General features: G+C 39.4%; 1 pseudogene; it reads left to right on the forward strand.

Annotated features, from left to right (window-relative positions):
- The first annotated feature begins 833 nt into the window (after positions 1–833).
- On the forward strand, positions 834–16451 carry LOC125998758 (proliferating cell nuclear antigen-like; annotated as a pseudogene).
- Positions 16452–17299: the final 848 nt, after the last annotated feature.

Consider the following 17299-nt stretch of genomic DNA (forward strand, 5'->3'; position numbering starts at 1 on the left):
CCAAGTAGACAGACAGGTACACAGAGACAGAGGCAGCAAGACATAGAGAGCCAGAATACAGGTGTTAAGGTGTGTGCTTTCTATGCAATTGACACAATTTAGTCCTCAGAATTGTATTGTTTCCCTAACACCACCAGGAATGATCCTTGAACAATAGTCGCAAGTGCTAAACATGACCAGGTGTGGCCCAGAATTCCAAAAGTAAATAAATGAAAATAGTGGGGATCTGGGGTGAGAGAGACATACTTAGAGCAAGGGAGGAACTAGCACTCTAAAAAGCTAACCTGTTCTTGATCTTCAGCATCCCATAAAATGCCAAGACACCAGGAGTGATTGCATAGGAATCACAGAGACAGAAGAAATCCTTGAGCACTACCCACACACCATTCCACTCCCTCTCTCCCAAAATAGCAGGAATCAGAGCAAAAATATCCCTATTTCAAATGCAAACTTTCCTGGATATTTGTAGTACCCTGGTACCTCCCAAGAAACCGCCATCCCTCTCATCATATAATTTTTCCAATTCATCCATGAACTTGGCTCTTTAACACACTGATGTCACATTTCCAATCTGTGTTGTTCAACCATGTTCAAGCGTGAGTACCTTCTGGAAGACACAGGTAGCAACATGTTTATAAAATATAGTTGAGGTGAAAGAGACTGACAAAGTGTTAGCAGGGTCCTCTTTGTGACTCAGAAGTGTCATTTTCACTCCCAGATCAGTTTACCCTTAGAAGAGCATTGCCAATCTGCTTCAATCCATGACCAAACATTCCTTCAAGATTCCCACACGAACATAAAATAAGCACTATCAGACTGCAAAGGTATGCTTAATGGGCAAAGATTTAGAAGTGTTAATCAGTATCAACCAGTATCAACAAACTATGAACTTACTCTGATTAGAACTTAAGAGACGAAATTTTGAAGATGTTCAAAGAAGTCAAAGACACCATGGGATAGACAGTCAATAAGACTCCAGAGGATAGAAAATTAGAAATGTGAAAATTTCAAACAGAAATGACAGAATTAAAAAATCTGGTAGGCAAAGTAAAAAGCATACTGGAAGGCCTCACAGCACAGTGACAACAGCTGAGAACAGAATCAATCAGCTGAAGATGAGGTGCATAACACCTCCAGACAACATCAGAATACTAATAAGAATAAGTGAACATTTGACGAGAGAAATTTGGGGTGAATTCAAGACCAAAAGCCTCCAAATAATATGTTTCCTAGGGGCCAGAAATGCATCCTATATGAAGAAGCAGCAGTTAAAGGCAACATTGCAGACAAGTTTTCAGAACCACATCCTGGATATCCAACGGGGACCAGATAAAAGAGATCCGAATTAAAAACACCCAGGATATGTCACAATCAAAATAATAAAAACCATAGATAATAGAATATTAAAAACAGCAAGATCAAACAAATCTGCATAAAAATGTGTGTCCTGAAGATTTAAAGCATATTTACAGGCATGAAGGCAGTGGTGGGATATAGAAGAAATAAATCAACAAAATGAATGCCTGTCAGGAAATTCCATCTAACCTGACTTTTATTCAGTTTTTAAGGAAAAATGCACAGCTTCACAGAGAAACAAGAGTTCAGGAACTTTATAGATTCAAAACCAAAAGAAGTATTGATGGGGGTACTTTAACAAGAAAAGTGCAAACAACTGTACAAAAATGGCACAAAATCCCATGACAATATCTCTCTCAATGTGAATGGCCTTAGTGCATTAATAAAAAAAAACAGTGTGACAAAATGGGTTAGAAAACTGAACCTAAAAGTCTTATTCCTGCAAGAAACATAATTGACTATTCAGAGCAATCACAGACTTAAATCCAAAGGTTGGAAGACAAGACTTTAAGCAAACAACTCCTTTAAAAAGGTGGGATGGCCATACTAATATCAAATAACACAGATTCAGGATTAAAAAGTTTTGAGACAGAGAGGATCGTTCATATAATCAAGGATATTAGCATTAGGAAGAAATCACACCCCTAAATGCAATCAATAAAGAGCAGAAAATATTTAAAACTGATAATCAGGGCCTGAGAGATAGCATGGAGTTAGGATGTTTGCCTTGCATGCAGAAGGACAGTGGTTCAAATCCCAGCATCCCATACAATCCCCCAAGCCTGCCAGGAGCTATTTCTAAGCGTACAACCAGGAGTATCCCCTGAGCACACATTTGGGTAGGACCCAAAAGCCAAAAAACTCAAACAAACAAAACATAATAGATATGAAGAAAGACATCAATCACAACACACCAGTAGTTCAAGACTTGAATGCAGCTCTACTAGTAATAAATACATAAATAAATTAGGTTAAAATTCAACAAGGAAATACTGTTATATAAGAAAGAAAAGTAAAATAGGTGTTTAGTGTATATACATACATATATATGGATCTTTCCATCATCAAATAGCTGAATACACATTGTTCTCCAATGCTCATGGGAGTCTCCATTTTTGATCAAATTCTGAGCCATGAAACATAGCTTCATAAAAAACAGGAAGGTTAAAATTATAATCAACGAGTTTCTCAAACAAACATTCACTAAAATAGAAGTGAATTAGAAACAGAAATGAAAACATCACTCTAAGTTCTAGTCATTAAATAATAACAACAGAAAAACCAGTAAGTCCAAGAAGAAATCAATTGATTACTGGAAACATGCATTTAGAAGATGAACTAACAGAATTTTTGAAATTAAGAATATGTGGGATGAACAGAAAAGTGGCATTAAGACAAAACTTTATAGCAGTTTCTACATAAATACAACTTGATTGAACAGCTTAGTAAATTGACAAATGACCACCAAGTGAGCCAAAAGTTGGCATGAGGAAGAGAGGTATGAAACTTGGACCAAAATTTATTAACTTGAAATCAATCTAATTGATCAATGAAAGGAGGATCTGGGTCTTTGAAAACAGTAATCAACATTGATATACCACTAGCAAGGCTTTCAAAATAGAAAGATTGACAGAGGCCAGAGTGATAGCACAATGGTAGGATGTTTGCCTTCCATGCCGCTGACCCAGGACAGACCTCTCTTCGGTCCCTGGGTCCCATAAGGTTGCCCCAAGCCAAGGGGAGATTCTGGCAAAGCCAGAAGTAAACTCTGAGAGTCACTGGGTGTGGCCCCAAAACAAAACCAAAAGAAACAGTGAGAGAGAACCCTAAGAAACTGAATCAGAAATGAATGGGCCTAAATCATAACAGATATTATAGAAATTAAAAGGTTTATCAGAGGTTACCTTGAGATTTTATATTTCCCAAAATGAGAGAATAGCAGTTATGGCTAAATTCATGGATGCAAAGAGCTCTCAAAACTGAATGTAGCAAGATGATCTGGGATACCTTAACAGATCTATCATTACTAAAGAAATTTAAATGGTAATAACTTTTTCCACAAAAAAAGCCAAGGCCCAGATGGATTCACTAGTGAATTTTTTCAAAGAGGACCTACTGCCAATCCTTTTCAGAATCTTCCAGGAAATTGAAGAAACTCAAATAGTTTTATGAAGCAACCATCATGCAAATACTAAAAGAAAACTAAGACATCACAAAAAAGAGAATTTCAGATAGATATCCTTGATAAATACAAAGATGCAAAGATCTTCAACAAAATAGTAAAGAAATGGATCCAATAGATCATACAGGATGACCAAAGAGGATTCATCCCAGGCATGCAAGCATGATTGAACATATGCAAGTCAACCAACATCACAATACAATACACAATATTGATAAAATAAATAAAAATTCTTACAATCACATCATAGATGCAGAGTAAACATCTCAAATATCCAGTACCCATTAATGATTAAAATTTAAATCTCCACAGGAGCTGAAGATAATGCAGACACCTTGGCTCTCATGTTTGAAGTTCCAAATCAAGAAAAAGTTTCAGACTATGAAATGAAATGAATGGATTTAGATGTTGAGCAACTTGGAATTCCAGTATAAGAGTACTGCTGTATAGTAAAAATGCTTTCTGGCGAGTTTCCACGCATATGCCTAGATCTCAGTCATATTGGAGATGCTGTGGTAATTTCTTGTGCAAAAGACAGAGTGAAATTTTCCACAATTGGAGAGCTTGGAAATGAAAATATTAAGTTGTCACAGACAAGTAATGTTGAGAAAGATGAGGAAACTGTTACCATCAACATGAATGAACCAGTCCACATGACTTCTGCACTAAAGTATCTGAACTTCTTTACGAAAGCCACTCCACTCTCTTCTACAGTAACACTCAGCATGTCTGAAGATGTTCCCCTGGTTGTAGAGTATAAAATTGCTGATATAGGACATGTATTTTTTCCAAATCCCACCACAACTTCTTTTTTTACTTTATTTAAACATCTTGATTACAAATATTATTGTGATTAGGTTTCAGCCATGTAAAGGGCACACCCCCTTCAACAGTGCAACATTCCCACCACCAATGTGCCAAATCTCCTCCATCCCACTCCACCCCCACCTGTACTCTAGACAGGCTTTCCAATTTTCTCATTCATTCACATGATTATGGTAGTTCTCAGTGTACTTATTTCTATAACTGTACTCACCACTCTTTGTGGTGAGCTTCATGAAGTGAGCTGGAAGTTCCAGCCCTCCTCTCATTGTCTCTGAGAATTGTTGCAAAAATGACTTACATTTTTCTTAAAACCCATAGATGAATGAGACCATTCTGTGTCTCTCTCTCCCTCTGACTTATTTCACTCAGCATGATAGATTCCATGTACATACATGTATAGGAAAATTTCATGACTTCATCTCTCCTGACAACTGCATAATATTCCATTGTGTATATGTACCACAGTTTTTTAGCCACTCGTCTGTTGAAGGGCATCTTGATTTTTCCATTGCCTGGCTATTGTGAATAATGCTGCAATAAGAAGAGGTGTGAGGAAGGGGTCTTTGTATTGTATTCATGTGTTCCTATGGTACATCCCTAGGAGTGGAATAGCTAGGTCGAATGGGAGCTCAATTTCCAGTTCTTGGAGGAATCTCTATATCGTCTTCCATAAGGGTTGGACTAGACAGCATTCTCACCAGTAGTGGATAAGAGTTTCTTTCTCTCCATATCCCAGCCAGCACTGATTGTTCTCCTTATTTGTGATGTCTGCCAATCTCTGTGGTGTGATATGGTATCTCATAGTTATTGTGATTGGCATCTCCCTGATGAATAGTGATGAGTAGCATTTTTTTTCATGTGCCTTTTGGCCATTTGTATTTCTTCTTTGACAATGTGTCTATTCATTTCTTCTCCCCATTTTTTGATGGGATTAGATGCTTTGTCTTGTAAAGTTTTGTCAGTGCACTGAATATTTTAGATATTAGCCCCTTATCTGATGGGTATTGGGTGAATAGTTCCTCCCACACGGTGAGTGGCACTTGAATCCTGGACACTACCTCTTTTGAGGTGCAGAAGCTTCTCAGCTTAATGTATTCCCATCTGTTTATCTCTGATTCCACTTGTTTGGAAAGTGCAGTTTCCTCCTTGAAGATGCCTTTACTCTCAATGTCATGGAGGGTTTTACCTACGTGTTGTTCTATATACCTTATGGTATCAGGTCTGATATCAAGGTCCTTAATCCATTTGGATTTTACATTCATACAGGATGTTAACTAGGGGTCTATGTTCACTTTTTTGCAAGCGGCTAACCAGTTCTGCCAGCACCACTTGTTGAAGATGTTTTCCCTGCTCCACTTAGGATTTCTTGCTCCTTTGTCAAAAATTAGGTGATTGTATGTCTAGGAAACATTGTCTGAGAACTCAAGCCTATTCCACTGATCTGAGGGTCTGTCTTTATTCCAATACCATGCTGTTTTGATAACTATTGCTTTGTAGTACATTTTAAAGTTGGGGAAAGTAATGCCTCCCATTTTCCTTTACCCTAGGAGTGCTTTAGCTATTTAAGGGTGTTTATTGTTCCAGATGGACTTCATAAGTGTTTGATCCACTTCATTGAAGAATTTCATGTGTATCTTTAGAGGGATTGCATTAAATCTGTATAGTGCCTTGGGGAGTATTGCCATTTTAATGATGTTAATCCTGCCAATCCATGAGCAGGGTATGTGTTTCCATTTCCATGTGTCCTCACTTATTTCTTGGAGCAGGGCTTTATAGTTTTCTTTGTATAGGTCCTTCACGACTTTGGTCAAGTTGACTCCAAGATATTTGAGTTTGTGTGGCACTAATGTTAATGGGATTTCCCTCTTGACGTCAAACTCTTCCCTATCATCATTGGTGTATAAAAAGGACATTGAATTCTGTGTGCTAATTTTGTAGCCTGCCACCTTGCTATATGAGCCTATTGTTTCTAGAAGCTTTTTGGTAGAGTCTTTAGGGTTTTCTAAATAGAGCATCATCTCATCTGCAAAGAGTGAGAGCTTGACTTCTTCCTTTCCTATCCGGATTCCCTTAATATCTATTTCTTGCCTGATTGCTATAGCAAATAATTCCAGTACTATATTGAAGAGTAGTGGTGAGAGAAAACAGCCTTGTTTTGTTCCAGAATTTAGAGAAAAGTCTTTTAGTTTTTCTTCATTGAGGATAATATTTGCCATTGGCTTGTGGTACATGGCTTTAACTAGATTGAGAAAGGTTCCTTTCATTCCCATCTTGCTGAGAGATTTGATCAAGAATGAGTGTTGGACCTTATCAAATGCCTTCTCTGCGTATATTGATATGATCACGTGATTTTTATTTTTCTTGTTGTTGATGTTGTGTATAATGTTGATAGATTTACAGATGTTAAACCATCCTTGCATTCCTGGGATGAAACCTACTTGGTCGTGGTGTATGATCTTCTTGATGATGCATTGGATCCTATTTGCTAGGATTTTGTTGAAGATTTTTGCATCTGCATTCATCAGGGATATTGGTCTGTAATTTTCTTTTTTGGCAGCATCTCTGACTGGTGTTGGTATCAAGGTGATGGTGGCTTCATAAAAGCTGTTTGGGAGTGTTCCCGTTTTTACAATTTTGTGGAAGAGTCTGGCTAGGTTTGGTAGTAGCTCCTCTTGAAAGGTTTGAAAGAAGTCATTAGTAAATCCATCTGGGCCTGGCTTTTCTTTTGGGGCAGATGTCCGATTACTGTTTCAATTTCCTGAATAGTAATGGGGGTGTTTAAATATGCTACATCCTCCCTACTTATCTGTGGAAGTTTATAAGTGTCCAAGAATTTTTCAATTTCTTCTAGGTTCTCATGTTTAGTAACATAAAGTTTCTTAAAGTAGTCTCTGATTACCCTTTGGATCTCTGTGATATCTGTCGTGATCTCCCCCTTTTCATTTCTAATCCAGGTTATCAGGGTTCTCTCTTTCTTTGTGAGTTTTACCAGTGGTCTATCAATCTTGTTTATTTTTTGAAAGAACCAACTTCTGCTCTTGTTGATCTTTTGGATTGTTTTTTTGGTTTTCCACTTCATTGATTTTGCTTTCAGCTTTGTTATTTCCTTCTGTCTCCCTATTTTGTTGGTAATTTTCTAATTTTATGTGCCGCGTCATTAAATTATTCAGGTATGCCCATTCTTCCTTCCTGATGTGTGCTTATAAAGTTATAAATTTTCTTCTCAGGATCACTTTTGCTGTGTCCCATAGATTCTGGCAATTTGTGTCTTCATTAATATTTGTCTCCAGGAATGTTTTGATTTCCTCTTTGATTTCATCTCAGACCCACTGATTGTTCAGTAGCAGGCTGTTTAATTTCAAATTGCTAAAGTTTTTCTTCTGTGTGCCTTTGTAGTTCACATTTAATTTCAGAGCCTTGTGGTCAGCAAAGGTAGCCAGCAAGATTTCTATCCTCTTGATTTCATGAAGGTACGTTTTATGTGTCAGCATGTAGTCTATCCTGGAGAATGACCCATGTACATTGGAGAAGAATGTGTATTCAGGTTTTTTGGGATGGAGTGTCCTATACATATATATCTACTAGTCGTCTTTCTACCATTACTCTTTTCAGGGCTAGTATGTTTTTGTTGGATTTCAGTCTGGTTGACCTATCAAGTGTTGACAGGGCCGTGTTGAGGTTTCCAACAATTACTGTGTTATTATTGATATCTTCTTTTAGATTTGTCAGTATTTGTATTAGATAATTTGCTGGTCTCTCATTGGGCGCATATATGTTTAATTGTCTGATTTCTTCCTGTTACACATATCCCTTGATTAGTACAAAGTGTCCAACTTTGTCCCTTACCAATTCTCTGAGTATAAAGTTGGTGTCATCAAATATTTATATGGCCACCCCAGCTTTTTTGAGGGTGTTGTTTGCTTGGATGATTTTCTTCCAGTCTTTGATTTTGAGTCTATGTTTGTTCTGACTATTCAGGTGTGTTTTTTGTAGGCAGCAGAAGGTTGGATTTATCTTTTTGACCCATTTTACCACACTGTGTCTTTTAATTGGTAAATTTAGTTCATTGACATTGAGGGAGATGATTGTCATAGGATTTTATTTCATCTTTGTAGATAAGTTTGCTGTGCTTGTTGGTCTCCCTTGTCTTAAAATAGACCTGTCAGTTTTTCCTTTAAGGCTGGTTTTTCATCTGTGAAGTTTCTGAGCTGTTATTTATCCATGAAGCTATGTATCCTTCCTTCAAACCTGAATGTGAGCTGAGCTGGGTGCAGTATTCTCAGTAAGGCATTCATTTCATTGAATCTTGTCACAATATTTCACCACTGTCTTCTGGTCTTGATAGTTTCTTATGACATGTCTGCTGTAAGTCTTAAAGATACTCCTTTGAATGTAATTTCCCTTTTTGATCTTGCTGCTTTCAGTATTCTATCTCTATCTGTGGGACTTGTCATTGTAACAAGGATGTGTCTTGGGGTGTTTTTCTTCGGGTCTCTTTTAGCTGGTATTCTTCGGGCATGCAGGATTGATTGCATGTAGTCTTTAACTATGGGAGTATCTCTTTGATGATGTCTTTGACAGTTGATTCTTCCTGGGTATCTTTTACCTGGGTCTTTGGGACTCCAATGATTCTTATGTTGTTTCTGTTGAGTTTATCAAAGATTTCTATTTTCATCTGTTTGCATTCCATGAGTACATTTTCCATTGCCTGATCGTTTGACTTAAGGTTCTTTTCCAATTTCTTCTGCTGTATTGAGTTTTTCTGCATCTCATCTTCCAGCATGCCGATTCTGTCCTCAGCTGCTGATACTCTGCTGGTGAGGCCATCCACTGAGGTTTCCAGTTCAGCTACTGTGTTTTCCAGATCTGTTGTTTCAGTTTGGAGTTTTCTGATTTCTGTCTTTGTGCTCTGTTTATATAGAACTATGCTTTCTTTGAGTTCTACAAACATGTTCCATATTTCTATTCTAAATTCCTTATCCTTGAGGTTAATCAGATAGTTGGAATTTTTTAGGTCATCCGAGCTATCATTATCATCTCTGTGCATGGTGTTTGCCTGAGAGGTTTCCCCATTCTCACACTTGTAGTGTGTTTTTCTGCATGTTGTGGTGGGGTTCATTGGTTAGAAAGTGGGCACAGCCGTGAAGCAAAGCAGAGTGACCGTGCTCGTCTGAGGCCTCTAGGTAACAGTTTTTTTGGGGGTGCGGTCCTTAGGCCTCTGAGGAGAGCTTCGGGTATTCATGAAAGACAGACAGGCAGAGCAAAGATTTCCCTTTAGGTCCTCAGAGTCCTCAAAGGCACAGCAGGACAGAGCCTCCACAGGCCAAAGGGCTCAGCTTTTGCCTGGCAGCCCCCAGCCAGACTTTACTAACTCAGTCGCTGGGCAGCTTCAGAATGCAGTTGTTTGGGGGTGCACTCCCTAGGCCTCTGAGGAGAGCTTCAGGTATTCATGAAAGACAGACAGGCAGAGCAAAGGTTTCCCTTGAGGTCCTCTGGTTCACAGTTGTAATGAGAAGTCTGAATTCACTTTTTTGCATGTGGCTGACCAGTTGTCCCAACACAAATTGTTGAAGAGGTTTTCACTCCTCCACCCTGTGTTTCTCGCCTCTTTATCAAAGGAATTTTTGTGTGTGTAGCTTCTTCTCTGAATATTTATGCCTACTCCCTTGATCTTGGAGTCTGTCTTTATTCCAATACAATGAAGTTTTAATGACTCTTGCTCTGTAGTGCAGTTTAAAGTTGGGTAAAATAGGATGATTCCTTTAACTATTTGTGGCTGTTTATTGTTCCAAATTAATTTCAGGAATGTTTGATCCACTTATTTGAAGAATTTCATGGGTATCTATAGAGAGTTTGCATTAAATCTGTATAATACTTTTGGGATATTGCCATTTAATGATGTTAATCCTCCCAACCCATGCACAAGATATATGCCTCCATTTGCTTGTGTCCTCTTTTATATCTTGAAGAAACATTTTATACTTTTCTTTGTATAAGCCCTTCACTTCTTAGCTTAGTTGATCTCAATATATTTGAATTTCTGTGGAGTTTTTTAAATGTCTATTTCTTCTCTATCATTACTTGTATATAAGAAAGACATTGATTTATTTGCACTATTTTAAAACACTGACACTTTGCTATAAGAATCTACTGAATATTCCTTAAGAAACTGGACCTTGAGATCCCATATGATTCAGCAATACCACTCCATGGATATACCCTAGGACCAAAAGAAAAAAACAGTAAAACAATGCCCTCTGCACTCTTATATTCATAGTAGTGCTTATAACAAAGCCAAAATCTGGAAACATCCCAGATGCCAGAAAACAGATTACTGGCTATGAAACTATGGTAATCTACACAGCAGAATAATAAACAGCAGTTAGAAAATATGGACTTAAGTAATTTGCCTAAACATGGATGGATATAGAGACTATTATGTTCAATGAAATAAGTCAGAGGACGAGAGATAAACCCAGAATAGTCTCAATCTGCTGTGAGATTTAAGAAAAACAAAAGACAGCATAGTAATAATACCCAGAGACAATAGAAATGAGGGTCAGAAGGACCAGGTCATGCTTTGGGAAGGTTCAGAGGACCAAGAGTTCTTGGTTTGGGGAAGCCAATCCTGTACTCCTCCATGCTAAGCATGCACCCCACATGTGTGCCTATTCCTGGGGAGCTCCTAAAACTCAAACTTAAAAATCCACAAAGAAGATTAAATGCATGAAGGAAGGGAGTACTCAGTATTTAGAAAATGCCTTGCCTACCTTCGCTGATCACAAGGCCCTGAAATTATATGTGAACTACAAAGGGACACAGAAGAAAAACTTTAATACCTGGAAGTTAAACAGCCTAATACTGAATAACCAGTGGGTCCGAGATGAAATCAAAGAGGAAATCAAAACCTTCCTAGAAACAAATGACAATTGAAACACACACTATCTGAACCTATGGGACACAGCAAAAGCAGTACTGAGAGGAAAATTTATAGCTTTGCAAGCTCACATCAGGAAAGAAGAAGGGGCATACCTGAATAGCTTAATGACACAGCTCATAGAATAAGAAAGTACTCAACAAAAGGTCCCAAAAATAGGGAGACAGAAGGAAATAACAAAGATGAGAGCAGAAATCAATGAACTGAAAACACGAAAAACAATCCAAAAGATCAACGAAAGCAAAAGTTGGTTCTTTGAAAAAATAAACAAGATAGACCACTGTCAAAACTAACAAAGAAAGAGAGATAATTGATAACTCATATTAGGAATGAAAAAGGAGAGATAACTACTGATATGGTAGAGATCCAAAGTGTAATCAGAAACTACTTTGAAAAACTCTATGCCACTAAAAATGAAAACCTAGAAGAAATGGATAAATTTTTGGACTCATAATCTTCCATGATTGAATGAAGAGGATATCTATACACACCCATCATTATTGAGGTAAATAATACAGTAACTAATGTCTGCCCAAAAACAAAAGTCCAGGCCCAGATGGATTTACTAATGAATTCTTTCAAACATTTCAAGAGGAACTTCTACCAATCCTGGCAAGACTCTTTCATGAAATTTAAAAAAAAAGGGAACTCTTCGAAATAGCTTTTATGAAGTCAACATCACCGTGATACCTAGCCCAGACAGAGATGCTACCAAAAAGGAAAATTACAGACTAATATCGCTGATAAATACAGATGCAAAGATCCTCAACAAAATCCTGACAAATAGGATTCAATGCCTCATTAAGAAGATCATCCACTACAATCAAGTAGGTTTCATCCCAGGAATGCAAGGATGGTTTAACATCCGTAAATCTGTCAACATAATACACAAAAGCAAGAACAAAAAAAATAGAAATCACATGATCATATCAATAGATGCAGAGAAAGCATTTGATAAGTTCCAACACCCACTTTGATCAAAACTCTCAGCAAGATGGGAATCGAAGGAACTTTTCTCAATATAGTTAAGGCCATCTACCACAAGCCAGTGGCAAATATTATCCTCAATGGAGAAAAACTAAAAGCCTTCCCTCTAAATTCTGGCAAAAGACAAGGCTGTCCTCTCTCACCACTCCTATTCAACATAGCACTGGAAGTACTCGCTATAGCGATTAGGCAAGAAAAAGATATCAAGGGAATCCAGATAGGAAAGGAAGAAGTCAATCTCTCACTGTTTGCAGATGACATGATACTCTACCTAGAAAACCCTAAAGTCTCTATGAAAAAGCTTCTAGAAACAATAGACTCATATAGCAAGTTGGCAGGCTACAAAATCAACACACAAAAATCAATGGCCTTTCTATACACCAATAGTAATAAGGAAGAAATGGACATTAAGAAAACAACCCCATTCACAATAGTGCCACACAAACTCAAATATCTTTGAATCAACTTGACTAAAAATGTGAAGGACCTATACAAAGAAAACTATAAAACTCTGCTCCAAGAAATAAGAGAGGACACGCAAAATGGAAGCACATACCCTGCTCATGGATTGGCAGGATTAACATCATGAAAATGGCAATAATCCCCAAAGCATTGTACGGATTTAATGCTATTCCTCTAAAGATACCCATGACATTCTTCAAAGAACTGGATCAGGCACTTTTGAAATTCATATGGGCAATAAACTCCCTAGAATAACTAAAGCAATCATTGGGAAAAAGAATATGGGAGGAATTACTTTCCTAATTTTAAACTGTACTACAAAGCAATAGTTATAATAACAGCATGGTATTGGAATAAAGACAGGCCCTTAGATCAGTGGAATAGGCTTGAATACTCAGAGAATGTTCCCCAGACATACAATCACTTAATTTTTGATAAAGAAGCAAAAAATCCTTAATGGAGCAAAGAAAGCTTCTTCAACAAGTGATGTTGGCATAACTGGCTAGCCACTTGCAAAAAATTGAACTTAGACCCCCAGCTAACATCATGTACAAAGGTTAAATCCAAATGGATGAAAGACCTCGATATCAGACCCGAAACCGTAAGATACATAGAAGAACACGTAGGTAAAACACTCCAGGACATTGCGACTAAAGGCATCTTCAAAGAGGAAACTGCACTATCCAAGCAAGTGAAAGCAGAGATTAACAGATGAAAATATATTAAACTGAGAAGCTTATGCCCCTCAAAAGAAATAGTGCGCAGGATACAAGAGGCCCCCACTGAGTGGGAAAAACTATTCACCCAATACCATCAGATAAGAGGTTCATCTCCAAAATATACAAGGCACTGACAGAAATTTAAAAGAGAAAAACATCTAATCCCATCAAAAATGGGGAGAAGAAATGGACAGACACTTTGACAAAGAAGAAATACAAATGGCCAAAAGACACATGAAAAAATGCTCCACATCACTAATCATCAGGGAGATGCAAATCAAAACAACGATGAGGGCCGGGAAGGTGGCGCTACAGGATAGGTGTCTGCCTTGCAAGCGGATGGACTGCGGTTAGATCCCCCGGTGTCCCATATGGTCCCCCAAGCCAGGGGTGATTTCTGAGCGCGTAGCCAGGAGTAACCCCTGAGCGTCAAACGGGTGTGGCCCAAAAACAAAAAAAAAAAGAAAAAACAACAACAACAACGATGAGATACCACCTCAGACCACAGAGAATGAGAACAAGCAGTGTTGGAGGGGACGTGGAGAGAAAGTAACTCTTATCCACTGCTGTTGGGAATGCCATCTAGTTCAACCTTTATGGAAAGCAATATGGAGATTCCTCCAAAAACTGGAAATTGAGTTCCCATATGACCCAGCTATACCACTCCTAGGAATATACCCTAGGAACACAAAAATACAGTACAAAAATCCCTTCCTTACACCTATATTCATTGCAGCACTATTTACCATAGCAAGACTCTGGAAACAGCCAAGATACCCTTCAACAGATGAATGGCTAAAGAAACTGTGGTACATATACACAATGGAATATTATGCAGCTGTCAGCAGAGATGAAGTCATGAAACTTTCCTATATATGGATGTACATGGAATCTATTATGCTGAGTGAAATAAGTCAGAGAGAGAGAAACACACAGAATGGTCTCACTCATCTATGGGTTTTAAGAAAAATGAAAGACATTCTTGCAATAATAACTTTCAGAGACAAAAGAGAAAAGAGCTGGAAGTTAAAGCTCACCTCAGGAAGCTCACCACAAACAGGGATGAGTTTAGTTAGAGAAATGACTACATTTTGAACTGTCCTAATAATGAGAATGTATGAGGGAAATGGAAAGCCTGTCTAGAGTACAGGCAGGGGTCAGGTGGGTAGGAGGGAGATTTGGGACATCAGTGATGGGAATGTTGCACTGGTGATGGGTGGTGTTCTTTACGTGACTGAAACCCAAACACAATCATGTATGTAATAAAGTTGTTTAAATAAAAAAAGAAAGAAAGAAAATGCCTTGCATGGGCCAAAATATAGCACAACGGGGGGGGGCATTTGCTTTGCAAGAGGCCTACCCCGGTTCCATCACCTGCATCCAATAAGGACTCTTGAGCTTGCCAGGAGTAAATTCTGAGAGCAGACTTAGGAATATGTCCTGTATGATGCTGGGTGTGTCTCCCAAACCAAGCAATGTCTCTAGCCCTGGAGCTAGAGCAGAAGGCTTGGTTTCAGCATCTGTTTGTGGCAGCAGGAAATCAAATCTCCTCTCCACAGCCTGGTACTGTGCAGGCAGAACAAACTACCCATTATCATCACCCAGACCCGTTTGCTCTTTGCCATTTTACCCAGACACAGTTCAGACTTTTTCAGATTAGAAGTCTTGTCTTTTGTTGTGGGGTTACGGTATACTGTTTTGTGAGGCTCAGGGCTGACTCCTGGCTCTGCACTCAGGAATTATTCCTGGTGCACTCGTGAGACCATACAGGATGCTGGGATTGAGGTGTTGGTTCCAAGCTGGTACCCCTAGAGGCTTCTACAGCCCTTTCTTTTTTTTTTTTTTTTTTTGGCCACACCCGTTTGATGCTCAGGGGTTACTCCTGGCTAAGCGCTCAGAAATTGCCCCTGGCTTGGGGGGACCATATGGGACGCTGGGGGATTGAACCATGGTCCTGATCCTTGGCTAGCGCTTGCAAGGCAGACACCTTACCTCTAGCGCCACCTCACCAGCCCCTTCTACAGCCCTTTCTATCATTCCTTCTGCAGTTTGTGATGCCTGGCTACTGGGAGGTGCTCTGGATAAAAAGGGCCAAGGACCTGAATGTGCCAGATGAAATGAGCGACCGGCCATGGGTCCAAGCAACGTCCTACATCTTATGCTCTAATGCAGGTGAGGACAGTCAGAGCTGCTCAGTCAACCTAGTTCAGAGACTCAGTGCCCAGTTCAAGGTGGAGCTTTGGACACTGGTTTCTTTCTTTTTGTTTGTTTGTGTTTTTTGTTTTTTTGTTTTGTTTTGTTATTTGGGGGGCCACATCCAGCAGTGCTCAGGAGTTACTCCTGGCTCTACACTCAGAATCTCCCCTGGCAGGCTCGGGGGACAATATGGGATGCCGGGATTGGAAGCACTGTCCTTCTGCATGAAAGGCAAACGCTCTACCTCCATGCTATCTCTCTGGCCCCCACTGGTTGCTTTCTTGACTTGATTTCTAGTTTTTGCTGGGCTTTTCCTGCCCAGGGCTTATTTCTGCCTCAGCCCCCCCCTGCCCCCGGTGCTGCTGGGTATAGATCTGGCCTGTGAATTTTGTATACAAGCCCTCATTTTCAGACAAGGACACCAGCCCTCACATCCATCCGGTTTTCTTCTCCTTCTTGCAGAAATTCTACCTGCAAGACACATTAGCCTATCACACAATCTTCCCCTGAAAGAAACTAAAATCCAACTGTGTGAGGACATGTTTATATTTTTATATTTTATCAGTAAACCAACCTGGATTCCATTAAGAGTTTTCTGAATTATGACTGACCTTATTTACATGTGAGAATAAATATCCTGACCAAAAGAAACAATGCTTAACACATTGTGGCCAAGTCTATAAAAACCACCAGGCAATAAGATTGCAAGTTTCTACTGCTTTTTAGAAAATTCTTTTTTTCCCTTTCAGAGCTTTATTGGATAACCATGTGTGATGCTCATAACTGAATGCCAGGCTCAGGAATTAATCCTTGTGGTACTTAAGTCTGAAACCAATTTGGGAGGCTTGTATGCATGGCAAGCACCCTCCTCACTATGTTACTAAGTTCAGCCCCCAAACTTGTTTTTTCTGTCCTTTCCCTCCACTTTCCCCAAAGTCATGTGCAAGTAGGACGTCATGAGTTACATTCCTGCATTTTCTGGATGGCCTACTCATATTGGATTTTCTAGAATTTTCAAGGATATTCTAAAGGGGTCAGAAGTGAAAGTGATGAAACAGGGGTGCCGAAGCAATATATAAGGGGGGTCACATATATCAGGTATCATTCTGGAGAAGGCAGCTGAGCTCTTTGTATATTGACTCTTTTTTTTTTTTTTTTTTTTTTTTGGTTTTTGGGCCACACACTGTGACGCTCAGGGGTTACTCCTGGCTATGCGCTCAGAAGTTGCTCCTGGCTTCTTGGGGGACCAAATGGGATGCCGGGGGATCGAACCGTGGTCTGTCCTAGGCTAGCGCAGGCAAGGCAGGCACCTTGCCACCAGAGCCACCGCCCGGCCCCGTATATTGACTCTTTAGTGAGGGCCATCACACAGACCCAAAAAAGTTCCCATGTCCCATGAGGCACATCTGTCTATGTTCCTGAGTGCCAGGTCATCCCTAGTTATGACCATCCTACACCCAGGCAGCCGCACCCCAGGCCTTTAAGCCTGAGCAAATCTGCCTTGTTCTGTAGGTGTCACTGAACTTTTGAGTATGGAAGTGCCTGCAGCAAACAGGGGTTTGACATCACCCAGGCACTTGGACAACCTTAGTGCTTCCATGAGACACAGCTCCTGACAGGACTCCTGCATGAGGC

Source organism: Suncus etruscus, chromosome X (genome assembly GCF_024139225.1).
Source record: "Suncus etruscus isolate mSunEtr1 chromosome X, mSunEtr1.pri.cur, whole genome shotgun sequence".
NCBI lineage: Eukaryota > Metazoa > Chordata > Mammalia > Eulipotyphla > Soricidae > Suncus > Suncus etruscus.